Here is a 6324-nt window from a genome sequence, read left to right on the forward strand (position 1 = left end):
TTAGGAAAATCATGGAGTGCCTTAAGGGTGCCAGGGAATTTAAGCTGGACTTTGAAAATCTCTGATTTATATCTACGCAATACAAATAGTTCTATAAAACAAAGGGTATCAGGATGTGGTAGAGGACTTAGATCACTGGCTGTAAGATTTGGGAAAGTGAAAGCTAAGGGATGCTGCAGAAAAAGAGAACCTTGGAATACTGAAGGCTGGGGGCCTGGGTTCTCTCCTTGGCAGTACAGCTCATTCGTTGTATGACTCTCACCAAATCAGTTAGCCAGTTGAGTTTTCTCATCTCAAAAATGAGTAAAGGGTTTCTGGATGATCTATACAGACTCTTCTAGCTTTAAGACCCTGAGTAATCTAATTAAATCACTCATCGTGTACTTAAACACAATAAAGTGTCCAATATTTTCCATTAGGGATAAGCCAGCATGGGCTCAGTTATTGGGTGTCGTGTTTAAACTCATACAGTGTGAATATTTCATACATTTCAGTTATTCATCTGTGAATACACTTCAATCTTAAGTAGCACATTCAACATGATGGAAATTGTATTTTGGGGAGTGTCAGAATCATTAGTCCAAGTGAAACGGGGGAGGCTTGTGGGGAAGTTGCATTACAGAGTAGAGCATCAGGTGGCCCTGGGTTCGAGTGCTTGTGCTATCACCAACAGTGTGATTCTTGCATAAGTCACTAAACTACTCTCTGCCTCAGTGTTCTCATCTGCAAGTGGGAATACCAATCCTGCTTCATAAAGTGAGGAGCACAGAAGGTAATATGTTCAATGTTACTCATTGATAGTTCATTGTGGATAACGTAGGAGTGAATAAATGAGATCTCTGTATGAGGGTATCCCTCCTTGTATATAAGAGATGTGTTCCTGAAAAATTATATATGACTTGGGTTTTTTAAAACCTCTTTCATATTTGAAGTGTACTGTTTTAAAAGTCCCCACTGTGACTCCTCTTCCCAAACAATTTGTTGTTTCTTAGATTATGTGAAATTTGAATTTATAAAGCAGAGCCATTATTTTCTTAAAGAGTAGATTATACAACTCCTCTCAGTGTGGAGTAAACTGCTAGTTGTCTACTCAGTATTCACTTCCCCCTTCTTTGTAAATAAGATATTATTTGAGGCACCAGTGTGCTCAACTCAAAGACTTCGTTTCACAGTCCTTCTTACATACAAGGGTGGCCAATGTGGAATAAACTGAAGGCAATAGGTAAGGCATCAAGAAGAGCTCCCTTTTACCCATCAGGAAGAATCCCCCTTACTTTGACCCTTTTCTTGTTTGGAATGAAGGTTGGATGTCTGGAGACCCAGAGACATTTTGTGGCTTAGAGAATGGAAGTCCTACACTAAAGGTGGTGGAACAGCTAGACAAGGTGCTTTGTGATGTGGCAGATCAGCCCTGGACTATCCATCTTTGGACTTCCCTTTCTGTGAGAGAGCAATAACCTTCTATTTTGTTGAAGACTCTGATTTTTTGTTCTTGATATGAGCAATTTATTGCAGTTCCTAACTGATGCACCTATTGGTGACATTGTTAAGGTCAGTGTGCTGGGGGGAGAGTGTGCATGTCAGAACCAGAAATCAGAGTAATAATCATACCTGAGCACACACCCTGCCCCCCGCCCAAGCTAATCATCTGAACAAGATCCTACAAGACTAACCAGTTAATGTTGACAATACTGTTGTTTGTAAAGTTTATTAAACACTCACTTAGATGCTGGGGAAGCATATAGGAAGGATATGTAGTCTAGTCTTGAAGGACCAGGGAATTCTTCATTGGGAAGATGGTGTGTATGCTGGAGACTAAAGGAAAGCAGTAGTTAGCTACTACAATCAAGGTGAAAGGAAGTGGGGAGGGCAGTGGGAAAGGCATTTTCAGCAAAAGGAACAATGTTTGCAAAGACACAGAGGTAGAAGTGAACTATGTCTACTTGAGCGAACTGCAAGTAATTAGTCCATAAATGGGACGTAGTGTCAGAGGAAAGGGATAGGGAGGTAGCAAATAAGGCAGGAAACTAGGCAGGAGAGCAGATCAAACAGACATTTAAGACCACGTTTAGGCAGTTTGCCCTCTTCTAAAAAGGATACACTTCTGCTTTCAACAGTCCATTGTGATGGCATGGAGGAGGAAGGATGGGACAGGCAGGAGTTGGTTGTGTCAGTGAACCAGGTATGAAATGACAGGACTACACTAAGGGTGTGGCATTGGAAACATAAAGAGTAGACAGATTCGGGAGATAATATGGGATGGAACCAGTAGGACTTGATGAATGAGTGGCTTAGTGTCAAAGAAGAGCCCTAGGTTTCTGACTTGGGATCTGTGTTAGTGCAAATTTGAAACTCTCATATTTGCTGCCTCATATAAGAATCCTAAATGTCGGCTTCCTATTTAAAAATGAGCTTGGTCACAATTGGCTTAGTGAAAATTAAATTTTATTGATAAGAAGGGCAAGCCATCTGGCTGTTCTCTGACTGGTTGATATCTATTTCTCTGGGTATAATAAAGATGTAACCTCTGCCACAGGAAGCTATTACCTGATATTATTTATTTCCTGATAAAAAGGAGCAAATCATGCCTGGACATCTGTGGAAAATGAGTTTCTAATAAAGCCAAGGTAGTTAATGTCTAAATGGGAGTTTCTCTTGTAATGATAAATGTCTACGCTGTTGAAATAGTTTCCATAAAACTCAGTAGGTAAGAGGGTAAAGATACTGTGTAATTGTCAATGAGGCAATAAAGGGATGTTTGTTTATTGGGTTTATAATCAACAATGAACTCTAACTCTTACGAAAAATGAAAATGTTTTGGTGTACCAGTTTAGCAATAGAAGCTTCTGTTTCAGAAAAAAATTATATTTTAATATGTATTTAGTATACCATTCAGTGGGTAATAGAAAAAAATATGGAGGGTGCCACTGGGAAAAACAGCAAATGGTGACCATGTGTGGGAGTACAGTGCTAATAGCTCTTAGAACAAAAAAAAAGCATATTGCTGACCATTAAGTGTACACAAAAAGCTGTTTTTCTCTAATTATTCTATATAATTTTTGCTTATAAAATCCTTCACTGCTAAGCTGCTGTCTGTATCAGTGGACTGCTAGAGTGTGGCAGCAAGAGGTAAAGTACACCTTTACCTTGACTACCTGGTTGTTTTTCTCCCTTAAACACCATGATGAAAATAATTAACTGCTTCTTTGGCATTGAATGTCATAGAAACTCATAAGACCAGTATGCTAAAGATGAGTATGTCACACTCAATTGCCGTCCTTGTCTTGGGTGCTCTCTAGACTCAGGTTGGCTGTTGGTGATCCTCTAGAGGTCTTAGTGATCACTGAGCTCCAGGGGGATGTGTGATTATCTTCCACTGACTATGAGGGGGCACCAACAGGGGTTCCTTCTCTTGGAGAAAGTTATCTAGAACCAGTCTGTATTAGTCAGGGTCAGACCAAGCTACTGTAACAAAGAGACCCAAACATACTATGGCTCTAAAACCCTAGAAGTTTACTTCTTTTTTGCATAACAGTTCAGAGGTGAGAATGAGAAGTGTGGGATAGGTGGATGGTCCTGCCCCACCAGCAATCTATGGTCTCAGGTTTGCTGAGACTTGTTGCTTTGCCTTCCCCTCAATTATTGTCCACAGCTGCATGGTCAAAGCCATGCCATAAGCATCACATCCTCTTTCCAGCCCAAGGGAAGAGGAAAAGAGGGAACTGAGGGGAACCAGTGTCCATTTAGAAGATATAACACAGAAGTTGCTTATCGTCTTGGCCAAAATATCATCATATGACCACACTTACCTTCAAGAAAATCTGGAAAATATAGCCTCTAGTTGAGTGGCCAAGTATCCAGGAAAAATTCAGAGTTTTCTAGTACTAAAAGGAAGATGGGGAAAATAGTGATATGGGGGGCATATGGTAATCTCTGCCACACAGTCCTTTTGATCTTTAGTAACTGCTGGCTTTCTCTGAGATGAGTTTCATTTTATGAGGTATTTGGGAAGGGGTCACTGTATCTTACTGATGATGCCCAGATGGTGACTGTTCATTGCTGAGAGAGAAGCCATTGGAAACTACATATTTCAAGTGTCATGTTTAAACGGATACAGTTTGAATATTTCATACATTTCAGTTATTCATACATGAATACACTTCAATCTTAATGTAGCAAACTCAATATGGTGGTAATTACATTGTCTATCATATTTACCATCCTCCCTCAAACTATATCCAAGGGAAACCTAAAATATATGTTGAGAATTTTCCTGTATTGTTCCACAACCTTGTTCCTGGAACATGACAATTAAGATTTGCTACTAAGAAACAAATGATGACGCTTGAAATTGTATGGGGTGCTTTGTTTACTTAACACTTAGAGAAAATATATTAAGACTACATTTGTATTTCAAAATGGAAAATTTTGTTTGTATTGAGTCAAATGTGCCTCAGAGAATTTGGGTTTTTGTTTTCTTCTGCAATGTTAAAATGGCAATTTTCTGTAGGGTTTCCATGACATTCCTTAATGGGTTGGGACTGATGAATTGAGAGGGCCAAATCTTTGGAAGTTTAGGAGATACCAGGATTTTCTATCTGAGATTCCAAAAGAACAATTTGGGGTCATTCATGGCTCTTCACAGCACTAACAATATTATCCATTTAGAGTATGGTTACCTATCTTTCTCTCCAATAGACCCTGAACTCCTTGGGAGAAGGACTTTTCCAACTTTGTGTCTCCTGGGCCCAGTGCACACTTGGCACAAGGTTGGGGTTATTTGAAATGTTGAATGAATGGATGAGGGAGAGGGCAAGTGGGGCAACAGGAGTTGGAAAACCTTTCAGCTTATCAGGATAAAAGGAGGAAAAGACGGGCATGGATACAACAAGTCCAAGGAGCTCCTATCCGATGGCTCTGTTTTCTCATGAGGTATGAAGAGCTATCTTCAGTTGATAGTGAGTTGGGGCAGGGGGATAAGAATTTTGAGAGAGTAGAAAACTTTGAAATTGTTACTCGGAAAACACGAGACAATTGATGGAGAAATACCTGGCAGGATTTGATCTCTTTGACTTCTAGTCCCATCTTCTATTTCTTACCCTCTTTTCCCCTATTGTCTCCTTATCATCACTGATTAAAGATGCTCACATGCTTGCATCTTAAACCCACACACCCCCCCCAACAACCCTAAGTCCCTCTCCAGCCATTGCCTTCTTCCACCTCCCCTTCAAGGACAAACTCCTAAGAAGATTTTTGACTTCTCTACTTTTCCTCTTCCCTTTCCCTCTCCCCCACAGACTTCTCTCTATTTCCTTCATCAGAATCATTCTCACTGAGTCCTAGTGATGTCCTTGTTGCTAAATGCAGCGCAAACTTGAAGTCCTTATCTCACTTGATTTCAGAGCAGCTTTTGACTACTCCTTCCTTCTTGAAATATTTCCTATTTTTTTGGCTTTTAAAATATTTGTGTCTCCTATTTCTCTATCTGCTCCTTTCCAATATTCTTTTCAGGCTCATCTTCTTCTGTCTGTCCTTAAGAATTTGTATTCCTCTCCTCAGGGTTTTGTCTTGGGCTTTCTATTCTCAACCTACATTACCTTGCTGTACAATCTTAGTTACTTCTGCATCTTCCGTTATATCTTTATGCTGATGACTGCCTAACCCACATCTTCAGCTCACATACTTCCCCTTGGCTCCAGACCCATATATCTAGATGCTTCCTGGGCCTCTACATTAGCATGTCCTATAGAACCTAATCTCATTGTTTCCACAACTCAATTCATCACCATTTTTTTGACACCTGCTCTTCCCCCGTATTCCCTAGGTTAGTCAGTGGCATCTTCCCCCATTTGGAAGACAATCCATAAATCAGACATCATCCCTACCTGCTAGCTCTCCATCACCATTATTTTACCTCTTAAAAGTCTCTCATGAAATACTGCCACACATTACTGGACTCTAGGCTAGCCACATACTTCCAGTTCATTGCCTCTCCAACCCAAACCTGCATATTGCAACCAGTGTCCTTTCTGAATGCAAATTTTATCATTTTCTCCCTTGCTTAAATTTTAAAGATGTACCCTTTCCCTTCTCCTTTTGCACTTTTACCAGGCTTATACTCCTTCGTGATTTGACCACTCTTCATCTTTAACCATCCCCCCTCTGGCTCTCTAGACTATATGCAGACTGACTTCTTTTTAGTTACTTTACCATACCATGTTTTCTCTCATCTCAATGTGATACTTTTTCTGTCTGGGACTCTCTTTAATTGCTCTCTCCTTCTCTGCCTGGATATCATTCATTCATTCATTCATTCATTCATTC

Source organism: Mirounga angustirostris, unplaced genomic scaffold (assembly GCF_029215605.1).
Source record: "Mirounga angustirostris isolate CCGP_5_RB_7025 unplaced genomic scaffold, mMirAng1.0.hap1 SCAF_3, whole genome shotgun sequence".
NCBI lineage: Eukaryota > Metazoa > Chordata > Mammalia > Carnivora > Phocidae > Mirounga > Mirounga angustirostris.